General features: G+C 41.2%; 1 long non-coding RNA gene across 23 annotated transcripts in view; it reads right to left on the reverse strand.

Annotated features, from left to right (window-relative positions):
• Positions 1-24,417, reverse strand: part of LOC104909589 (uncharacterized) — a 299,514-nt gene that overhangs the window by 214,515 nt on the left and 60,582 nt on the right. The gene's annotated exons all lie outside the window — the stretch shown is intronic.

Genomic DNA, 24,417 nt, shown 5'->3' on the forward strand with positions numbered 1-24,417 from the left:
CACAGGAATCACAACACTGCTGTGATGCAGGGGAATAGGCCAATTAGTGTACAGAACTGGCCAACGCATCTCATAACTTTCCCAAGTTCTGCCAACATTGCTTTACAGAAGTGATTTCTGATTGCATTTGAAAGGTAAAATAGCATATCTACTCTCTTCAACAGGATGTGTAACTCATGTCTAGATAACACTTCAGTGGTCCTCTTTAGAATCAGAAATGACCAAGAGAACTGGGAAGTGGAAATTTATAACAAATGTGTATTTGATTCCATTTTTCTGTGCCGTTTGTCTGAACAGCACACCCTTCCTCCTATAACTGTATGGAGTGGCTCTTGCTCCACACTGTAGGTTTTCCATCGGATTGGACTAGGTTTTCTTCAGCATGTTTTAATGTTATCTTAGTTGTGAAGCAATGTTTTTAGATAGAAAGACAAAACAAACTCATGAGAGAAGCTTTCAAAATAAATACTCCTCTTGTGTTTTGTCATTGTTTTCTCCACACAGACCAGATTACTGCACAATCCTACTTAGCACAGGAGCTGAAGAGCTGGACCTGAGAGGAGCCAGCTGACACCACAGAAATGCCCACCGTTCTCTTGAATAATGTGCAGGATGGTCAGCTAAAACAATAGCCAGATGAGAATGCCACTTGGAGCTGGGCAGCAGACAAGCTAGGTGTGCTTTGGTCTTACATTCCACGCTAAAGAAAACTGAGTGAGCAGGCACAGACAGGTAGGTATAAGAAGCACCCCTTCCACCAACACCATCCAAATGATCATCATTACAACAGCGGAAAAGCCCTTGCTTTCATTCAACACTGTTTCTTGGCATTTGCAGACTGCACACTCCTCTACCACAGATAGCAGAAAAGGCCGATTTTTTGTTCAACTTGCATATGGCACATGTACCAGGGAAAACTTGTTCCCTTCTGTACTTGGTCCTCCTAATAACCGGAAATCTTCCATCTTCCTGTACAACAGGCAGAGAGCTCCACGAGCCCAACCACAGATGGTATGCTTAATTGCACAACACGGTTGAAATCTGGAGGGTCATTTGGAAGAGCCCACAATGTCCCTTCTGAAGCACAAGCTGTATTGTCCACAGGCAAAAGGCAGACAGGGTCTCAGTGCCAGGGTACAATAGGAGAATGCATGCTGAACAGCCCTTATCTCTGGCAGGCTCTGTGGGATTTGCACAGTTAGAGCAACGAAGCCCAAAATATATCTACGCAGAAGGAGCAACAAACTTTCCACCCTGATGAAGGCACAATGAGGAAAATCTTTCCGACAGATTCACAGCTGGTTTCAATCTACAGCCTAAGCATATCTAATAGGCTGCCTTTATCAGAGAAGCTCTCATAGGGTTCTGGCTGCTACCGAAGGCAGTTTGCCACCGTGCAGACCCTGCAACAAGAGTCAGAAAGGACAGAGTGTACTCCCAACATGAACTGAGGCGTGCAGTAATAGAGACCATCTGCACCAAATCCCAGCCCTGCTTGCACCTTTGTTCATCCATCTCAGCTCCTAAGGTCTTACTGAAATTAATGCAACTGTCTTGTTAACGAATGAGGAAAACATAAAACATATCTTTCAAAAACATTTTTTTCACTTGCTCTCTGCCCATGTGAACACAGAAAATATCACCTGGTCTCAACAGCTCCTGACTGAAACCCTCAGTTCTTCAGTTCTCTGAAGACAAAACAAGTTTTTTTTTAGGAGAGGTTAAATGAAGCTACCACATTCGGTGAGCCCAGGACCTTTACCTTTTCTTACAGCAGATACCACTGACAGAAAAAGTTCAAAACCCTGCACCCATTTCAGAAAATCGGCATGTTAGCGACTTGTTGAGAAGCTATTGTGTGTCTGTCATGTAGTAAGTAAAAAGTTCTTCAAATATACATGGCTTGATTTTTCCCCCCAGTGGTTTACAGATTTGTCCTGGGACAATAGAAGTTTACAGCATAGGGGGAGACGTCTGTGATTAAGAAGGCTTTCAGCTCTTCTTCCTACAGATACCCTGTGGATATTGCTGAATTCTCCAGAATCTGAGCTTCCACTTGAAAAACAATGAAGTTTCTAGCCCATCTGGGTTTGCGGAAGCAGAATGTAAACAGATGTACTGTTGTCTTATTTTAGAAGCTGTAGCAAGCCAGACTGAAACAATAGCACTAAGAAACGTCAACTGCTCCCATTCATCTCAGTGGGGTGGGGTGTTAACTTTGAAGCCTAATTGTGACCACTTTAAAGCCAACCTTTTAACCAGTTCACTACTGCCACCACACCAGAAACTCAAAGTAATGAACTTACCAGCCTCTGTATTTGTATGCATTACCGCCAGCTCTCCCACTCATTTGAAAAGAACTTGAAAAGGCATCACAATCGAGCTAGCCTGAATATTCTTGCAGTTAAGAAGTTAGCTGAATGGTTTGCTACTGTCTTTCAAAATTAGGGTTAAAAGAAAGTAAAGGGTGAAAGGTTAGCTTCATTGTTGATGCTCTCAAAAGTGCAACACGTGAGATTTCATGCTTCTTGCTTTGATCAGGGTATACGGATGGCCCTTCATTTCAATAAGCTGACAAACTGCTACTGCCAAAACTCCTGAAAGTAATTTCTAAAAAAAAACAGAATAGCACCATCAATCGGGAGTAAAAATAAAGAAAAGACAGTGGTAATATGTATTTGCAGCAATAAAAAGGGGGAAGAGAAGGTCTTCATTTACTTGTGGCTGCTGTTAACCTAAATTTAAGATGTGACAGCCTGCGAGTAGCACAGGACTGCTGCAGAGCCCTCGGCTGCTTGCTGCACAAGCAGTAAGTGGTCTATCTGAAGGTCTTGCAACTTTTCCCAACTCCTCCTTCATTCCATGGAGCAGCAAGAGTCATACTGGCACTAAGGGACACAGTTCAGTGATGGCACTTGGTAGGCCAAGTTGATGGTTGGATTTAGAATCTTGCAGGCTGGAAAAGGCTTTTGAGATCACCATAATTTCACATTGATGAACCAGTCACAAGTTTTTTTACCTGTTGTCATTTGCTTCCTAACATCACACATGTTAGGCTGAGAAATCAACACCATCACCACAGCTCTACTCTGGCCATCCATGCTAGGTAGGTACCTTACCTAACTAATGCTGAGATGCATCAAGAAGTCCTGAACACAGGCCAGCAGTTCAGCTGGACTGAGACAGGAAGGGGAATATCACCCAAGTTAGTTGCATAGCAGAGATAAGAGAAAAGCGTCCCTCATAGCATAAAGGAACACAATAATCATCAAAAGATCTTGAATAAGCAGCTGGGACAAAAGTAATGTCTCTAGCTAGGAAGAAACAAGTAGAACAAAGGGAGGTGGAAGGATTGGCATAACCTATATTTACAGCAAGATACATCCTTGATCGCACATTCTCATTCTTGAATAAGGATGTCTTTACTTGGTAAGGTCTTAAGTCTGTATAAGAATGCCTACGTGTGGTATGGAGTAGGGTTATTCTGGTAGAAGGGAAAACTTTCCTGTCTACACAATGCCTAGGTGTTTGTGGAAACAAAGCCCTAATTCATGCAGTTCAGGTTCTTTCACTTGCTTCAACAGACAATGCTCTGATCCTGTTATTAGCAAGTTATGAATGCACAATCCTTTCACATGTAACTTCCACTGCAAGCTGTGCATTTAGGGGGGTTTGGAGTTTGTCTTAGCTAATAAAAACACCAGATGCAAAATCCTGTGTTATCAAATGTTAGTGTTTTCTGAATCTCATTCTGTAAACCACAACAGAATGTTGGTAGAATGTTTATGATAGAAAAATGAAAAGAAACTTCTGTTTTCACCCAAAAGCCTGCAAACACCAACCTCACATGCAGAAGGCCTGGTAGAGAGAGAATAACAGATTTATTTTTTACTGATTTCAATCGGCTGCAGCAGGCCAATCGGCCCTCTACAGAAGGTGCTCAGTATGATCACATGCGCATTCACAGAAGTGTCTGAGTGTCACAGAACACATTTTTTGCAGATGTTTAGAAATACAGAACAAAGGCAGCTGAAAACAGACTTGGTAAGTTTGCAGTTTTACTTTATCACTGTGTTAAAATCCCATTCAGCATCAATAAGGCACTACACACTTGTTATAGAAAGAATAAACAGCCTCATAAAAATCAGACTCTCCACTCCTTGCTTTGCCTCACCTCCATCCTCAGCCAGTACATCCAACACCCCGCAGCTGGGTATGCAGGGGCCGTAGTACCCCCACTGCAGAGCTCCACAGCCGGCACGAGCACAGCAGGCAGGAATGCTGATGCTGGCACGGCTGCCAGCGCGTTTACTTAGCGCTCATTTCTCTCAGTCTGTTTCAGACCAGAAATGCGGGCAATGAAAACCTACTGAACCTCTGAGAACCTCGGCCGCGGCAGGGAGCAGAGCAGGGTCTCTGCAGGTACATGAAAGAGGCATTCAGAGGACGTTCCCATTGAAAGGAGACAGAAAGCGAGCCCCCATCTGTCTCTGGTTACCTTTCATTGGCATGAAAGAAGGGAGGCAGGAGGGGAAGGTTTCAGGGCAAGTGAAAAACAAGCTTTCTAAGATTCACTGTTCAACCTCAAAACAAAAGCTCGTCGAGCTTAGGAGCTTAGTTCCATTACTTTCCATTTAGCAATTTATTATAATCAAGAGAATTAAAAAGCTGTTTGGGGTCATGGATTAAACATTACCCTGAAACAGAAGTAGAGTGGAAAAAATTGTGCTTTATGAATCCAGCAAATGTCTCAGGAAAATAAACAACAATCAGCAAACACTTGAGAAAGTGTAGTATATTAGTAGGTATCCAAGGACCTTTGGGTGAAAACATTTACATCAAGATGATAGTTGGACAAAACAGCTGTCACAGAAGCCTTATTAAGCAGAGGATATAATCTGCAAACACTTGCCACCCGAATTAAACTGAGGCCTATTGAAACAGGAGAAAAATGCCTAGTTCCAGGGCAAGGCAGGTGCCAGAGTGGCCCTGGCATAAGGGTTGCTCGCTAGAAAGCCACCAGCAGCTGGGAAGAAGATACATGGCCAGCAGGCACTCTGCCCCTCTCAGCCCCTAGGATGGGCAGCTCACAGCATCCCAGCCTTGTTACCAGCCCAAACAAAACACTATTGCATAACCTGGCAGACTCTTACCAGTGGTGTCACTCCACCTTGTACCTTAGGAGAGAAGACATCTCTGCAAGCATTAGAAAATCCAGTGCTACTGTGTAAACATTCACCTACCGGCAGTCCTGCTACACAGTGAGGTCCAGCACAAGGATGAGGTGCAGAGCTGTGCACTAACACTTGGTAAGCATGCACAGCAGCACAGGGTGAAGAGGCTAGACTCAACACAGCACCTAGTGTCAGTTCCTCCCATTAAGAGGAGGACCACTGTGTTCCCACTTTGCAGGATCTCTAAAGAAACAGGAGGTCCTCAGACACCGTGAAGAGAGAGCCCCTCAATAGTAGATCAGGATACAATCAACGGTAAATGTAACAATGTAACAGGCTACTTTCATCAGGAAAAGATTATTAATAACCATAAAACCTAATATTCATGTAGTTTTCTATGCAAACTCTTTTTTTCTTGTAGAGGTGTACAAATATTACCTAATCAGTCATCTGAGGACACACGACCAAAGCCTTAGCTTCTTGATGAACTGCAGAAGTCTTTTCAAGTGTGACCACACACGTCAAGGTTTGTTGCACTGAATCTAGGCAACGCAAGTTTAGTAGCACTTGGGTAATTATCTTGAGATAACTCAGAGCCCTATATAATTTCAGGTGACACCTAAATTCAGGTGTGTACAAATACAGACTGAGTTACCAGCATCTGCCATAATTTTTCTAGAGTAAAACTTTGCATCTAGGCTAATAGGATTTGCTACTATTTAAATTTCATGCCAGCATATCTCTTAGAGGTAAACTAACCAGAAAACTAACTATACATCATTGTATGTTAGCTATCGTCTTAACACATTGAAGTATGGAAATATAGGAAGGATTTGTTTGGAATTCACTTAGCAGTATTACAAAATTTGCTATACTGAGGAATGTATGTAATTCCTTAAACTTTTGAAGACGTTAAATGGATAACTTACAGAAACTTCTTAGAAACTTCAGAAGAAAAACTGTTTTAGTCCTTGTTTTTTTAAATCATTCTCTTAGTCTCCTGACATATCTTCAAGCAAACATGGCTTGCCAAATATTTTTGTCAGACTACTTCTGACCTGTGATCTCTCGATATGGATGATATCTCAATAAATTATTTCACAGAGTAAAAGAACCTTTAAGTACAAGTCACAGCACTCACAGATGTGGAGTAGAAAACTCACTCAGGATCACTCTAGGTAGCATGAGAGGATAGAAACTGATAAAAATCTAAGTTGATATCTGTTTAAAAATTGTTGGATAAGGTCTTGATTCTTGTCAAGCAATCTTACTGAAGCTGACCTTACAATTAACATTAGAAAGATACTGAGACAATTTGGCACACTCCTACGGAAACCTCAGTCAAGTCAACAGAAGTCACCCCACTGACACAGAATTCAGTCAAGTCATGGTGTTCAGAGCTGTAAGGTACAACTCAGGTACAACTGAGGAGCTAGAAAAGGTCAGAAGAAACAGAATTATCATCTCTCAGGCTTAAAAGTTGGATTTAATCTTTTGTTTCAGATTGTCAACCAAGACACCCAAATGTTTTGGAAACTACATTAAATAGATGCAAATGACTCAATTTTAGTCTTATTTTCCTAAAAAGAGTACTTAGTGGCACCATCCTTTCATCTCCTCTCAAATTTTACATTGGTGGTAAATTTGCAGGTGGTAATATAAATGCTATAGCAGACATCTGTTAAACACAATACAGTTGTATTCTACTGTTAAAACTGTTCATTCTTGTGTGTTTAATGGCATTCTGGTTTACTGTGGTCCCAGTACATACTCCTCAATCATCAACCAGCTCATTTTTCATTCTGGTCCTCTTTCCCCACCTCACTCCTCAATTGTAGATTTTAGCACTTATTTGGGCAAGCTCCACTTCTCTTTCTACTTCAATTATTATAGGAAATACATTTTAGCTGCTTGTAAAGACTGGATGCTGCTCCAGTACCTGACCTCTCGCAGGCAAAAATAGCACTGACAGAGTGTTCAGGAGAGTCTTCTGGTTTACATTTTTGTTATTGGGCCAAACAAAATTCTGTTACGTGCTACTTGACTCCACCTGTTTGCCCTTGATCCCATGTCCTTTCCTTCTCCTCTATGCCTCCCCAAGCAAAAAAAAAAAAAAAAAAAAAAGAGCTGGGCCAGGGAGATTCTGTCCAAAGGCTGCTCTGAAGCTAGTTCCACATTATCACAATAACCCTATCCATTGACTCGGAAGTCCTACCATTTCCAGGAAACATCTACTGCTCATATAATACATACATTAGCTAGGTACATTAACTTTGAGATTTACTTTTATTAAAAATAAAAGGATTTTTTTGCCTATTTAAATGCATGAACAGTTGCACCCCTGATTCAGTGTCACTGCTAGCCAGGCCAGGAGAACAAACAGAAAGCTTTCCAGGAGTGGCTTTCAACAAAGGAAACAAAAGCAACTTAAGGGGCTCAAAGCCATGAAGAAAGACTCTTCCCATCCAAGATCTGGAATTACAATGAAGAACAGTCCTTGCAGGAATACTATTTGCTTGTGAACAGATCCAAGCTGTGTGCAACTCCTGACATTTAGTAGTAAATGCAGAAAGAAATGGCAGTGTGTTATTTGAAGGAAAAAGCAACTTTAAAAATCTAGTTATAAATATGACTAGAAAACACTAAAGAATTTGAAAGCTTTATTTCAGGTATTATCACCACTAATTTCTGAATACACAGGTAACTAGCATGTGGATCTTGTAAGGAAGGTTTCATAATCTACTTCCCAAGAAAATGCAATAGAAAAATCAAGAAAAACGTCTGCAATAGCAAAATAAAGCAAGTTATCAGCAGCAGCACCACATGTAAATTGAGCAGTGATATTTACACACCACGAGATGATGGCTATTTAGGAGTGTTTTGGTAAATACTGACTCACTGCTTAAGGACATTTCTAATAAAATAGCTCTTGAAAAGGAGACAGTAGAAATGTTTTGGAAGAACATACGGAGGTAGTTGCAACAGAGGTACAGAAACAGATTAATGAACAGGATTAATTAAACTTCAGACATCATCAGTTGTTTATCCAAACGTCTCCAGCCTCCTTTTGTTTAGAAATTAGGCTTATAAGAACATAGTGTCTGTCAAGCCAAACATAAGCACTGAACTCTCTCTCCATAACTTGACTCCCTCTCCTATTTTCCTATGGGGATGTACATGAATGGAAAAATACTAAAAAAAAACGTACAAATATTGGGGAAAATAACCACTCCCAGTTCAAGCAAATCCTTTGCTATCCAAACACCTGTACACAGCATCACCAAAATTCACTGTGTGTACTCTGGTGACTCTTTGTGTTGTTGCCACAGTCACACAGAATAGAGACTAACTGCACACAGCTCTAACTTCCATAAGTTAAATATGGGTCATACAAAAACTTTATTTCCACCACATAGGTAGGATGCCCTATTAATTAAATGCATAGCACACAAAATCAGAGCAAAACACTTCGGAAGGGGAAGTGAAGGTTACAACATAACTTTTTGATGCTGTAGTGGGGAGAAAACACAGTATCATTTGTTCAAAGCATTGAGTTGAACATGTTCTTATTGTTTATTCCATGTAACAGAACTCAGCCGGTTGTTCTTTAATCAGATAAGTAACTTTGATGACCTCCCCGGTCAATAAGGCTTATTCCTCTTCTATTGATTGTTATGCAGACAGAGGACTGCAGAGTTTTATGAAGTCCTTAAGAAGAGTTGCTTTTCCTCACAAGTTATAAAAACATACAAAGTATTTCATTTTCAAAATAGGTGCGGTGAACTTTGATGAGAAACTTTGTCTCCCTGCTTTCAGGTGATGTGACTTTTTTTCTTGCAAGGTGACACTAGCAGGATCAGTTTCAGGGAAAAAAAAAAAAAAAAAAAAACACAAAAACCTGAAAGCACCATGAATACACAATGCAAAGTAGATAATATGGAGGAACTCATGAGATTCAGCTACACGCAGGTTCTGCAGTCTTTTACAGCCATTGCTAGGTTACAACTAGCAACTAGAGATGAAGGTCTGTATGCTTTCTATTTACGGCTATCCAAAACCACACTGGAAGATAAAAAGATGCAGCTGTGAGGTTCGGTGGGATGGGGTTTCAGAAAAACAACTCCACTTTCATATCTGAGTTGGGCCGTGCTTACACAACAGGAATGAATGGTTTGTAACTGAATCAGCTGAACTAGCCTTGTATAAACATGATGTGCTGAAATTTAAGTTTTGTCCTCTTACTTCCAATATTCATCTTCAGTCTTTTCTGAGAATTTCCTATTCCTGGGAATTATGAATCTTTCATGAAGCTTCTGATGAGCTGTGAGCACACAATGGGAGATTTGATGATCAAAATTAATTTCCAGTTTGGCACTGAACTGAGTTTCAAACACCAAAGTTTTAGCTGGCTATTAAATTTGCTAAAGGTAAGTTATTCCAAACACTAATTAAACTATTTGTAAATTGTTCAAGGATGTTTTAATGTGTTTATATGCCTTGTTCACAAACGTTTCCAGAATTTTAAGTAGTTTAATATCCCCAGTAAAGACAAGCCTAAAGGCAATACCATGTTGACATGATAAAGTCTTTTCCTCCTGAAAGAATACACTACTCAGTGCAAGGTGGCTAATACAACGAAATCAGCTCTAGCAAGTGATGTAGGCCAACAATCCACAAATGCAGGAGAAGGTCCACAGGTAGACAACCCAGCTATTCTTCTCGATATCATCCCACACTTCTGATCAGAATGTTTAAAGCTAAAAAAAATAAAATCCCCCCAGTCCCAGTTTTGACCAAAAACAGCAACAAAATTATTCAAAAATCATTATAGGAGCTCATCCATTTAACATCAACATATCAACCAGACTACACAGGCAGAATATCACTTCATATTAAATGTGGTTTTTATTTGTTGTTGTTGTTGTCTACAAGAGCAATATTAGCAATATACACTGATTTGCTAGGAAAAATGACTCAGTAGAAAGTGTCAAAGTACTTCATTATTCAAGTTGTCTTGCTACCAATTTTAATGTTTTTTCAGGTTTCTCTGGGGACAAAAACAAAACAAAAAAAACACCAAAGTATTTCTAAATTCCTGGGACAGAGTGTGTGGATAAGTATTGGATATAGAAACAGAGACTTTTCTCTAAGTAAAGAGGATGTATCCCAGAGACTCTTCCATTTCCTGTCACCATTATGGGACTGGATAAGAAATGAGCTATCTCCCTTCTGCTGCTGGCTTACTTTGCCCATTCACTGCTGTTTCCTACCCCAGTGTAGGGCTTACTGAGATCTTTCTTGCTCTGCAGTCTGTACCAGTTATTATCCATACCACAAAGAGAGAAAGCAGCAGCAGCAGCAAGGCAGTTCTTTGGGCAGTACATGGGAAAAAACCGTGGGAAAGAACTGGGAGCAAAAGGCTCTCAAGACACCTGCCCATTCACAATGAGAAAAATCAGTGAGAGGAGCCAGTGGTCATTCTGTCCCTAACAGAGCAGGGCATTTTCTCAATGAAAACATTTATGATATCATAGTTGTTATTGTTGTGTTGAAATAACGAGACCAGCTCTTAGACTATACCTATATCAATGAATGAAATCTGTCAGTGCATGTTTCTAAGAATTGTGTATAACTGCCCTCCAAATGCTCCATGTTAGTAACATCTCTTGGCCTGTGAAATTGAGTGGCTGCATGCAATCTATCTACTGCAGATGGCATGTCTCCACCAAGTGCTCCAGCAGCCCATGGGCCAAGAGGGCCATGTCCCAGCACATGGGAACATTCTCAGGCACAGTTTAACTAACTCAAGGTACATACGCAACACAAATCTTTTTAAACTATTACACAAATACTTTACTCTCTCAGGGATAATCCACTTCATCACAAGTGACCAGCAATCCTCAGCTATCAGCAAGTGGTGTCTGCACAGAGAACCACAGGAATCCTCACTGTGGAACCCAGGAAGGGGCTGCAGTTTAGGAGAGAGATACCTGAGAAGTAGAGGCACCCCCACATCATCAGCACAGACCCCCTAGAATGGATACCCTAGAATGCATCTTAAGAGTTTGTGCCACAGGGTTTGTGGGTACAATCCTTCAAAAGTTTCAAGTGCTAGCACACGTGCACCCATTACAAACAGTCTCTCACCAGCTAGATTTGCGTTCATTGTTACTCCTTAACCTGAAACCTCAGGTTTAAATAACTGCCAACTGATATTATCAATGTTTGGTTTATGAGTCATCCAGCCAGCACATGGGCCAAGGAAGAAAACAGCATCTTTACAAACACATCCTAATTTTTCTGGGCCACGGGGATTGAGAGAAGGGGGAGAGGGCACAGGGAACAATTTACAGTCTGAACCAAAATGCATGTCCCAAGCCAGAGGCATAATGTAAATTCATAAATCAGCTCATGAAGAGAACAACAAGACAACCACTCTAGGATATTAGATCTAATATTTCAGTATAGTTTCAAGTTTCAGCAAGAAACTTTCTGCTAACCTGCTTCCTATTTAAATGTTCTCCTTTGCATAAGCCACGGATTTCTTTAAGTATGAGTTTTTCCTCCTTCAGGCAGCTGACACTTGAAAAGGAGGAAGGGAGAGAGAAACTGCTCTCTAGATGTGGCTTTACACAAAGTAGGGTCACTTAAAGAGGAACTGACTGCCCTCCCACACATGCCTGCTAAGGATGGTTTTACCAAAACCAAGAGAGCAATCCCCTTATGGATAAGGACAAAACCAAGTCACTCTCATTGGGTTTTTCCTTCTCAACCATATTCTGCACCACCCTAGAGGCAGACTCATTGGGTGCTAAGCACCTCAGCTGACATTTGGCTCTGACAAAAGAAGAGGAGAGCAAAGCACAATTGCCAGTCTGGCTCAGATTATAGAGATATGCAATATGCCCAGACAAGAATCATCTGGGATGCATTAGGCTGGGAAAGAGCTCATCCCTGCTAGCTTACCTGCTTTTATTCAAGACAGGCATTGCTGCAACAGAAGTTAGATGTTAGACTACAGTGATAAAATTGTCTGTCAGAATCTGGGTTGGTCACTTCTATCTTGATACTAAAGTTAAATATTTCTGTGAAAACTAGTCTTGATTTTTGTAGCAAAGTAAATTAAAACCCATTTGTTTTGTTTAAACTAGTGGGTTGCAGGAGGAGAGTGGAAAATTTCGTGTTATGGTTCTACAATTCATTATATTTACCTATGCTGCAAAATTATTTTCAAGAGTGCCATAGTTTCTGAAAATATTGTAGTTTCTAAATCTGATCACATTTTCATCAGCACCAGAGAAAAACCAGTGAGCAATCACTGACTTTATGCCTCGTGTTCAGATCCTGCCAGCAGGCACTCAGCTATGAGTACATCTAAGGTACAAGCATTTTTCTTTTTATCTGCATCCCTCACTTAAAGGTGTAGATCCTTATTACACTTTTGCAATATCTGGTTAACGTTCAGGGCTTCAGCCTGAGAACAATAAGGCATTACCTTCTTTCATGGTTGTTTTTTGTGTTTTTTTTTTTTTTTTTTTCCCAGTACTTCCTTGTTCCAGCCTAATAAAAAACATGGGAAGTACTGCAGTACACTCAGACTTCTCCTGTGAACAAAAAGCAGCTCCAGAAAGTTGCCTGGGCTCCCTGTGTGGTCAGCAGCAGTGGGCAGGCCCTTCCCAAGGGCATTTCTTCCCACCACCTCCACACAAGCCCCCCCCCCTCCCCCAAATTAACACAGGTGGGACAAATTGCCCTGTGGACATACTTATTTATTCCCACTGACTATAAACAGGGATTAGGTGACTAGATGTACTGCTCAAGATGCATCTGTTACTGGAACCAAGCCTCAGGGGAAAAAAAATCACCCTCAGTAAGAACATATATGCCTTTTCCTTTAACACCAGTAGCCCTACCACACTGATGTCTCAGATTGGGATCATGCAGCAACAGAAAACTCTGCAGCAGCTCTGGCTTTCTGCTCTTCATGGTGCAGATTTTGGTATTGGCTTTTGGCCTTTTAGATACCTTTTTGTGTAGGGTAACGCTGCTCAATCCCTCCCCAAAATGCACAGAAGGTTGAGTAAAGCAGGAGAAACCACTGCAACATTTCATCACGTAGAAAAAGAGTTAAAGATATGAGGATCAGGAAAGCTGTCTTTCTTTAGGAACTCCTACACGTCCTATCATTTATTAGAAAAGGACTTGTTTCTGATGCAAGGTCTGCACTTCCTCTCTCTTCGCAGACTACAGGTTTCTCTGCCAGCCCCTGATGAAGAGGGCCCTCCCTTGCCCATTGCAAGCCAACACTGAAGTCATTCTGTTATTCTTTTTACCTTGCACACATGTTGAGGCTTCTCTGTGGAAGTCTTGCTGAGACACACATCTTTCACTGTCTCCTGCTCCTCTTTGCTCTTGAAGCCTTTTTTAATCCCAGAATTTTTTTGCACACACCTCCAGCAAGGATGGAGCAAACACTGCTATTTTCCCACTGCAGACAATCATCTGTTAAAACCAGAAGACTGTTGTATGAAGAGGGTATTGTTAAGATCTCTAACCAGAAGGTTTTTCCTGTTGTTTGGGAGCTCACCTGCTGTGCCTAAATATAACTAATTTAAGCAGTAGGGTAGGAAGATGGGCCTTTTTCACACCAAGCACAGTTCAATAGGTAGCTGCTTTTGGCAGGTGGACACTGAACCAACCACAAAGTGACTTGGCTCCTCTCCTGTCTGTGCTGCAAAGACTCAGCACTGCTCACAGTACCCTCACCTCCAAGAGGGAAAGCAGCAGAAAATATCTCTGCTCTCTGTTTCAGGTAGCATTCATCCTTAATGGTATACTGAATCATAGAATCATTAAGGATGGAAAAGACCTCTACAATCATCTAGTCCAACCATCCACTAATACCAATATTGCCCACTAAACCACGTCCCCCATGAGGGACCATCTAGACTTTTTCACCTGCTGTTACGCATCCCACGCTGGCTCTAGTGTGACCTGCATACATCAGGGCACACGCATCACCTGACCTGGGCATTTCCCTGTATCCAGTCTCTCCTCCCAGCAGAGGAAGGGTCTTTCATAAACAACTGCCACTGTCACTTGCAGGAAGATGTAGAACTCACAGGCAACCTGAATTCAGTGCAGCAAAGCCACAGCACAGGCTTCAGACCACTTCCAAGATCAGTTCAGATACGACACGTGTGTAGCCATAGGCTTTCCCTGTGGGAAGGAGAGAAAACTGGATAGCTCCATGTTATGTGTATGTGGGGCTGTTAGAAAGATGACAATAAAGTGAAACAAGATTAAGAGGCATCTCAGGCCGCCTTGGATGGATCTTTTCTGCTCCACAGGAGGAGATTCCCACTGAGCTGCTGGGCCCTGGAGACTCCATGCAGAGGCTGCCATTTGCAACCACAAATGGTGCTGTTTTCTTGTGCTAGACTGAGCTATCAGGGAAGGTATCAGTGCAGCCCTGTTGCTACTGATACTGTAAGAGAAGACAGAAACAGTGGACCTTTTGTTTATCAGCTCCCTGCAGTGTACAGTCCCTTTGTGAATAATAAGCCACCTTTCTGCAGCTCTTGTATAGTGTGATGCAACGTTTTCAGATCAGCTTAGCTGAAATGAAACTGCATTCACCTGGTATCAGGTGAGTTAAAATAGCACTGATAAGAAAATGTACATACAAGAAAATTCTGAGGAGCACAGTGCAAGAATAAGTTAAACTAGAGAAGACATGTTCTTTCCAATAAATGCAAGAGACTTTTGGCAGGTCTTTGCATCTCAGATTTACCACTCACACTATGGGAATTGCTGTGTAGCCTCATCACAGGGCTTATGTGAGCTGTGCTTACACATGCTTGAAAAGGGCTTCAAGGTCAGAGACAGAAGGGTCTGTAAAACCATAAACGCTGATTCATTACCATTATTATTTGACCACAGCAATGGGAAAACATCCTTTAAAAATGCTTCGGTTCATGGCTACCTTTTAGCAGCTAAAAATTCAGCTGAGAACCTAAAAGTAAAAACCAGCAAGGTGCAAAAAAGCAGGTTCAGACTTCATACACCTCAATACAGGCTTATTTTTTGCCTCACCGTAGCTCATGCTTACTTTTAATACCAACCTTTAATCCAAAGGTAACAAGTAGATACAGAGGTAAAGTAAATGCAAATAAATTCTGGGCTCACCCTAAAACATCTGTCTCCTGAAATGTTATGCTCTGGCTCATATCCCAAGTCGTTATCCTTCTCCCTGCATAAACTTTTGGGGTCTCATTAATGCATGAGGCAAGTCTACACAGCAAAGGGCTGTTAGAGAACCTGAGGCAGCTTTGAGGAAACAGGCTTGCCTACACAGCACATCACAATGCCTTGCACGGATGCTAGCTTGGAACCCAGAGGCAATATAGCTGTGTCTGTATAGCAAGGCACCCACGCTGATTAGCAGTGCCCCTAAGGATGCTGCAGAAACGGGGCTAATTAGGTATGCTGAGAGGCACCCCTGTTAATTAGCTAAGGGAGAACACAAAACACTTTACAGAGCTTCCGATCATGGTGTTAACTCAGAGACCTCCAGTGTGTGTGGCTGTGTAGCACTACTGAGGCCACAGGATTTTTTGAGCATCGTCCTAAGAATCTAAATATCTTCTTTCCATCCAGTCTCACCATCTGACCCTACTTTTGCAAGCGTTCATACTCCTGATGGCAAAAAAAAAACAAAAAACAAAACAAAACAAAAAAAAAACATAAATGGATTCAAAAGTAGGAAGAAAAAAGCCAGTATAAACCACTCTAAACCACTCTGCAATAATCCAGCAATATACATCTTATTAAATACAGCTACAAGTAGCAACATGCCTGCAGGGAAGCACTGGATCTTCCTAACCCATCTTGATAAATGGCATGCTTTGGCTAGTGAGGCATATTTTGCAAGCAGCGTATCTTTACAGGTACTGTTAATTCAAGCCAACTCAGTCATAAATAAAAACCATGGTATATTAAGCTGTAATCGAGCAAGATTTTCCATTACAAGCTCAGGGCTGAATGAAATCACTTAGGCACAGGCAACACCTAGAATGGATGGAGCTCCCAAGTGAGCATCTTCGTCCCGTTCCTTCTCCCTCGGTTGCTCCACACAGGACAGCTATGCCTGGTCCTCCTGCCTCTGCCAAAGGTGACTGCTATGCACAGAGTACAGAAGGCTCTCCCCATTGTTGCTGTTATGTGGCCTGGACCGGCCATCAATGCAAAGCAACAAAGGCAGTGACACTTCTGACTTCCCTGGGCTGCAATATGATGATGTATAACTAAATAACAGCCCTTCTCTGCAGCCAGCACAGGCCTGAGGACAAGTGATGAGCCCACTGCAGAGGAGCACTTCCAAATTCCATCCCAACCACCACATCATAAGTACATATAAAAACACTCCGCTAACACCTTTCAAAGGGAAAACGTGTGTGCTTCATGTCATTCCAGGGGGAAATTTTTTTATGGCACTTAAAAATGAAAAATGTAGCACAGTGATTTCCAATTATCTTCCAGGTGTATGCATAAGAGCACCCAGTTCCCTGCCTTACTTTTCAGAAAAATGCTATGCAACTGGGTAACCTCTCAATAGGACCCTCAAGTCCTGCCTCAAGTTTTCTATCACACTGCAAAAAAATGGATGGTGAAATGTTAAATCAGTTTTAAGAGCTCATGGAGCTGCTGGAATGTTTGAGACAACCTAAATTTTTAGAGTATGATAAATACTAGAAGAGAGATTCCTCCTGGAACTGACATAGTTCCAGTAGGCATAAAACTTAGGCTTCTGTTCAAGATGACTACAATATAGGTATATAGAAGCAAAACATTTCAGGTTTTGTTATCTTTTCATTTCCCAAGAATTCACTATGTAGGATATGGAGTTTGGTAAAGGGGTAGGGGGTAAAGTCACTGAAAATATTCACTATTTAATCTTTACTTCATTTCTTCTAGAAAAAAAAAAATATGGTTTCTGTTTATTTAGCTTTATGATACTTGTCAAAAGAAAAGTGCTATAACATTTACTAATGCAAACTGGGATATCTTATACAACCTTGACTTTGCAACAGGGATTCTGGATGTATACCAGACGCACAAAATGGTCATTAAGTTGATATGATATGGGAAAGGTGTTGAAGTGAATAACATATATAGTAGTAATAGTGATTCTGTCAATGGACATTTTATCTTGCTATTTCTTTTATCTTGAACTAAAAAGAAAAAAAGAAAAAAAAAAAGAAAAACAAACTTCAACATGCTTTGTCTCCAGGCAAATTTAAAGTGACCTAGAGACGTCTCCATTTCAGAGGTTGAAATCTGCCCCTCCAGTTATGCTTGGCCAATACTCAGACCAAAGCTGCAATATATCACGTTGTCTCACAGACCTAAAAAATAGAAGAGACTGAAATTCTAGGCAGGATCATCTCCTAGCTCTATAAATGTCAATACTGTGTGCCAAACTAATGAAAATACATCAACTCTCTTTCCAACTGTATAAATAGCTCAGATTTTCAGCTTTACTGCCAGAGCTTGGCTAATACCCTTTACTTTGTCCGTCCAGTTTTACATCTACTCTTTTCTCCTTTTCTGTCTCTTCAGAACAAAACCTGATGCACAAAGGTTATCAACCTTTTTGGCACACACTGACCCATAAGGTCTCTGTCAGCAAACAGCAGCTCATCATTCATTCTCATTATACTGGTACATAAATCTTCTGAGTGGCAATGGGAAAGGGAAACTTGCTACCCTCATAACATTCCTTGCATGCCTGCTGAAAGCACAGTATCTATACATTGCCTGTAATTCCCAGAAATACAGTTAAGAATACTTCAAGATGTGGAACAAGCAATAGGAGGGAAGGATGAGTTGGATATAAACTGTGAAAACGTCTTCAGAACCAATTCCTCGAGATGGTTAGGAAAGCATGATTGATAACCGCAGCTTTTTCTTTCTCCCCTATTTCTCCAACACTGATTGGGCTTTGTATAGTTTTTACACAGCTTTTGGGGGAAAGGGGCAATGTGGTTAACAGCAGAGCAAGAGCGTACAGCTTGTTTCAATTTGGAAACCCATAAAAAGTTTTCTATGGAGGTGCTACATGGAAAACTGAAGTCTATGGACAACAGCTTTACACTTTTTTAAGTCACCCTATACTGACCTCTTCCAACAGTCCACAGATAGGTTCAGTGTACAGACTGAGCACCATAGCCCCAAAGCCATTTGTGAGTCAGAAGGGCTAACCAGGCAAATAGCAGTACAGCTGGAGTGCAAATACAGCACTATCTGGAAACAGCATCCTCAGGACCTGCCTCACACATCAATACAGACATAGACAATATTGTCTTTGTGCAAAGGAAGTACTAGCATTTTGTATAAAAAAAAATAAACATGTCTGCCCTGTAAGCTCCCAGAATTATAAATAGTTTGAGTGACAAATACTTCTGTCACAGTGTTCAAGATACTTTCAAAAGATATCCCTAGCACAGTATGTGATTAACCATAGTGTGGCAGAGTTCACTCTTATAAATACATTCTGGATAAGCTTGCTGATGTGCACACAAATTAGCAATGCATGCATCTAAAGGAAGAAGAGAAGCAGCAGGAAGGTGGATCGTGTCAGTCACCTGCACACTTTCCAAGCTGACTGGTGTAGCTTGATATCCGTGCTTTGACAGTAACAGGAGCGTTAAATTCCTAATGCTGTGCTACGTTGCTCAACAGGTTTTATCAGTGAAAAATGGAGCAGTCTTGATGAATGGAGTTTCACACAGGAAAATGTTAAAAGAAAAAATTTAGACGTTATTTGCATAGATTGCACTAAATTGCTTGTTTCCCACCCCTCCCAAGCACATCAGTACCTTAGAAACTAATAATAGTCAGAAGGCTATTAAAATCTAAATAAAAAAAACAAAAAACATAAAACAAAAAAACACTGAAATCAATCTCAAACCAAGACAAAGCAAACCGTGTTACAGTCTTTTTTTAGAGCTCCCCCCAAGATATTCATCCATAACTGTCAGACAAATAACTGTGCATCTCCCGGCCATCTTCTCCTCTTAAATATTGCTTTAAGCTGTGTTTATTTTCTTAAGAAAGTCAAATACGTTTCTCTTTTAGAAATAATCTGAATATCCAAGGAGAGTAGTTCTTTGCTAGTTAAGTCATGCTGCAATTTCAAAAGTACCTAGCTTGTGAAAGCAACAGTATTGATAACAATGTGATAGCATCACACAAGGTAAAAATATTATTTTTAACTCTTTATTAATTTCAGTCTTCCCAGGACAGTGTTTCAACACCTACAGAGCAGAATTTCTGCTAAATTCATAACCACACTGGGAAACGTGTCACTTCAGAGAAGCACAAGCAAAGCTGTGCAAAACGTTAGCGTTCAAAATGCTCCTTCAAAAGTATTTATTGTAATTCCGACCCAACTGGAAGAAAAGATGAAAAGTTTGCTGCAGCAGCCCGCCTCAGTTGGTAGGGCTTGTACGTGGGACTTTGCCTGGTTTATTTTAAGTCTGAGCAGTGAGCAGCTGGAACATGTCCCACATGCTAACACTTGGAATTCCCCTGGGAGAAGGTTTGTTTCAAATGCAGTTTGGGCTCTCCAGAGCTGGTTCTCTTTCTGCTTTGTTAATTTTACGCTCTCCATCATCACATCAAGCTTTGATGATAACGCACCTATTCTGAGCAATTGAACCTCCTCACCTACTTGATATGAGCTGGCTTTGGATTGGAACACAATCTATTATCAATATCTACTGTCACACACGTACGCACCCCAGCCAGATACTGAACAGACACAGCCTTGCAGACTTACACAGCTGTGACAACAACTGATGTCACCTCCTTTGCAGAAATTTCCACAAACGTCTTCCAAAGGCCAAGTTAAACAAGATAGAGCTTATCAGTTTCTTTAAAGTTCTCTGGATGAGTCCAGACCATGTGAGCCACGTCCCAGCCGTGGGGGTGTGGTATGTCACAGCTCCCATATCAGCTGGCACATGTCGCAGGAGATATGAGACAGCAGAAAAGTCGCAGTAACAACATCACCCGACTGCTGAAGACCTAACGAATACGCTGAGTAACTTCAGGTTGCGTGTGCTTACTTTTCAAAAACAGGTGGAAGGCTTTGCAGCCCTGGCTTCTGCTGCACATCCCACTTGGCATGGATGGGAGGTAGTACTGCCAGCTGCTGCTCCAGACAACAGCTATGGCTCAGTAGCTCCCTATTTACGCCTTTACAGGGAGTCACAATTTTGCTTTTCTTCTACTTTTTTTTCTCTTTTGGATACTCCAAGAATAATAATAAAAAAAAAGAAATGACTTGCAAAAGTATTTTTCCAAAAGCAATTTCTTTAAGTTGAAGTCTCTGCCTCTTTTCTTGAACCAGAAAGTGTTTCAGAATGCAGCTCCTTCAGTTTCTTGGAGTACTTCAGGTTTCCTTCAGATCTTTTTAATAACGATTAAATGATCGGTTGCAAAGAGTTACATTTTAAAGTTTTCACAAAGAATAATTTTATCCAAAATATTAACTGGCCAATGACATATTAACAAAAGCCCATGTTTAAACTTTTGCAAAGCATCTTATTAAATGCCTTATCCTTGCTAGGACAAAAAGGCACCTTATTTACAGCAATTTAAAAACAGCCCTAGCATTGAGCACTGCCTTCAGACAGCTTGCAGTTTTACCCCAGGGCTCTCCTAGTTTCCCCACATGGGCCTGTTAGCACAGAGGACAGCCTTAAAGTCTTACCTTCAGCTCGTTACCATATTTTAGTTAACAGATGTTGGTAATGCACTTTTTTTCCTAGTGAATATACCCGTTCAATTCCTGATTTTATATGCACTTACCCCTCCTGTCACCATTCCACTGGGCTTCATTAATAGTTTCCCACAGTAAACATTCCTGATTTTAAAATGCTGGAAAAATGCTGGGGAACCCAAGAAAAAAAAAAAAATCCTCCAAGCAAAGATAGGCACCTTTCAGACCTCTTTTATATTTCAGGAGCTGCAAGATTGCCTTCCTCTCTGCAGAACAGCCGTTTGCTTTCTGCAGTGAGTTGTACCTCTGGGTACATTGCATCAATTTATTTGCCTTTTTTCTTCCCTTCAGGTTGTCATAATGACCTGCTCCTCCAGAACTGTACTCTGTATGATGAAGAATTCACCTTATTCACCTTACACTGGGACTCCTTGCACCAGCTCTGTACTGTCACTATTTCACCTGGGGTTGCCCCTTTAGATCATGCAAGATTAGCAGATCATGGCACACTGCAGCTCAGTGTATAAATTCTGGCTCTAAGTTAACAGTGAAAGGTTTTGTATATAGATACACAAAAATTTGATAGCAAAGATAGTCCAGAAAAGCTGAAATATATCCTCACCCTCAATTCCTGAAGTCCTTCCCCTAGCCTGGCTAATACGTGTAGACTGACTTTTTTTTTTTTTTTTTTTAAATCAAATTTTCCTGCAGCTCTGCCAGACAGCTCTGATCTTACTGTGATTTCACACCTGTTAAGAATAATCACTGGTCTAGCCAGCTCTTACTGGGAGAAAAGAGCAGGATTACATTTACCCATTTCCTCTTTCAACGTTAAGTGTCTGTAGATAGAAAATACACATTCAAGGGCATGGGCAGCCTATACTATTTCAACTATAGCATGCCTAGCACAAAATTGTGACTGGAACCTAAATGCTAACGCCACCTTAAATGATAATATTTTTCCAGGTGCTGTACAGAGTTTTAGGAGATAGTTTCAGAGATGAGTGCATAGGAGCAGCCAATACACAGCTGCTTGAAACAGTGACATGCAGCAATTACGCATGCAATTGAAAAAAAGACCTCCTTCAAGAGAGCTGTTGAGGACAGCTGCAGACCAGCTCTGCTCAGCAGTCATTAGCTTTTTTTTCATCTTCTTTAATCCAGCCCTGGACAAAACTTTAGAAGATGATTAGACCAAAGATTTGTGTGTCATTACACCCTCTCCAACTCCAGCTGTAACTTTTTATCTGTAAGAGCCCCAGGATTCACGCTCCAGGATAGAAGCCTTCCTATCTCTGATATTTCTTTGGCATGCTAGGTACAACCACTTCTCCCACCATCACCTATTTCTGAACTGCCTTTGGGCAAAGCACCATAATCCTCACTGGAACAGAATAAACAGAAGCATGGACTGCCAGACACCTAAAAGCACTTGTGAATCCTGGGCTATGGCAGACAAAAAGCCTTTCAATATTCCTCCCAGCAAGTCTTCCACAGATGCATAATGACTTCTGTGCCCAAGCTCGCTTACCTTTACACTCTAGTGATGTTCTAAATGGTTCTGTTATGTACATGACATACTTACTTGTAAGTAACCCTTCCCTTACAGATGGTGAGATGCCAGCTATGAATCAACAGAATTCATAAAGCTTTGCCAAAGGTACTCATAGCCCTGAGTTGCACACACAGGTGCTTTAAATACTAAAAAGCGTTCTGCTTTCTTCACACCTGAAATATGGCTCCTGTAGCCCTACACCTACAGAATCCACAAGCCATTACATGATAGCCCACGCAAAGTGAATTTGAAATGCAGACACATGACCTCAGACTCGGCTCATAAAGGGTGATCTGTACTGCAATGTTTGAGACTTACAAGTGCAAACACAGCAGAGGCACTAACAGGGCTTATGTGAGAAAATAATTATTCCATGTAGAAAGGAAGTTGGCTCACTTTGAGCAGAGGTGTTAATAGACTAACCTTTTTCCCCACACCAGCCTGCTTACCTGAAAATATGAAAATATCTCCTGATGTGGCGTTGCATTTATTTGAGATGGGTTTCATATCCTACACATGTTAAATGTCTTGCTGCATTTCAGACTAAGATGATAGTTAATCTGCACTTCAGTTATAAGAATTATTTAGAATACAATAAACGTTAGACAACAGCACTGCAATTTTAGTAATTTGGGGGCATAGTGGCACAAAGATCTCCCTATACAAATACGGCTGAACTTAAAAAAAAAAAATTATAAAGAAATATCAGAGTAAATATCTTCCCCCATCAACCGGGTTCAGGATAAATAATAAGAAGTGGATTCCAAAGACAGGTTCTTGGCAAACAGCAGATTGCTTCACCCCAGAGATCCACCAAAACAAGGTTAAAACTAGCAGTAACTGGAGCAAGGCAAAAGGTGGAGGGATCACAAAGATCTAAGGAAGAAAAGGCAGCATATCTTTGTTCTCTAAACAAGCTTTGCTTTAGTCCCACTGTCTCCAGTATGTGTCAGCTGCAATCAGTGGTAATGCCTTTGCATTGGCAAAAGTGAGAGCAATTGTGTAGGCATAGCATTAGCAATTTAAGCACTGAGCCATCCAACTGATGTGGCTGCACCTGAGTAATGCTTCCCCCAGACTCATCTTCCTCTGTGCCATAAATTAGTTTCCTCTACCATCATGCATGAGGTAGGCCACTAACTCTACGTGAAGTTCTCAAACTTAGCCCTGCTGAGAGATCCATGTACTTGTGCAGCCATGTCTACAGGCTGGGTAGGATCCCAGTGACACTAAGGGCATGGGACAACCTCTTCTCCTGGCTTCTTTCCAGGCAGAACTGCAACAGGCTCCAGCCAGAACACACATCAGTAACATCCTCTGCAGCAATAAAAGCATTAGCGTCAGCAGCTGCAAAGTGGGCAGCAATGATTCGGGGCACTGTTTCTTCCAGCAAATTCCCCTTACCTCAGGGGGATGAAGGACTAGCACGGACAGGCAAGAAATAATTGTCTGCATCTCCTTCCTTGCAGTTCAAATATATAACTACACCTGCCTGGTGCTGATATACTTCTGGATAAACTTTGGGCAAGGACAAGGATAATCTGTGTTGTCTCAAGTAGAATATACCCACGCTTTTTATTTAAGGTCTAAGTTCACAAAAGAGGCAGTGCCTAATGTCATTTACTTGTCTCCTAAAGTAGTAAAGTAGAAATAAGCTGCTAGGCCATTCAGTGGAAGTTGGAAAATACTGCCGGTCAGCCACTAATCTGTGAAGGAAGGGTTCCCAGTGCACCCAGACCTCACAGGAAGTCCTTCTTCAGCACTTTTTTCAAGACTACAGTCCTTTGTGCTAGCAACACTGCAACGCAAGCTCTGGAAGAGGAAAGGAGGGGGGCTTTGCATTACATACCCTTAAGTAACTCTTAAATTTGTTGCAATTAATTGCTCCACCTCCTTAGCTC

The sequence above is a fragment of the Meleagris gallopavo genome, chromosome 2 (genome assembly GCF_905368555.1).
Source record: "Meleagris gallopavo chromosome 2, MGAL_WU_HG_1.1, whole genome shotgun sequence".
In the NCBI taxonomy this organism is placed as follows: Eukaryota; Metazoa; Chordata; class Aves; order Galliformes; family Phasianidae; genus Meleagris; species Meleagris gallopavo.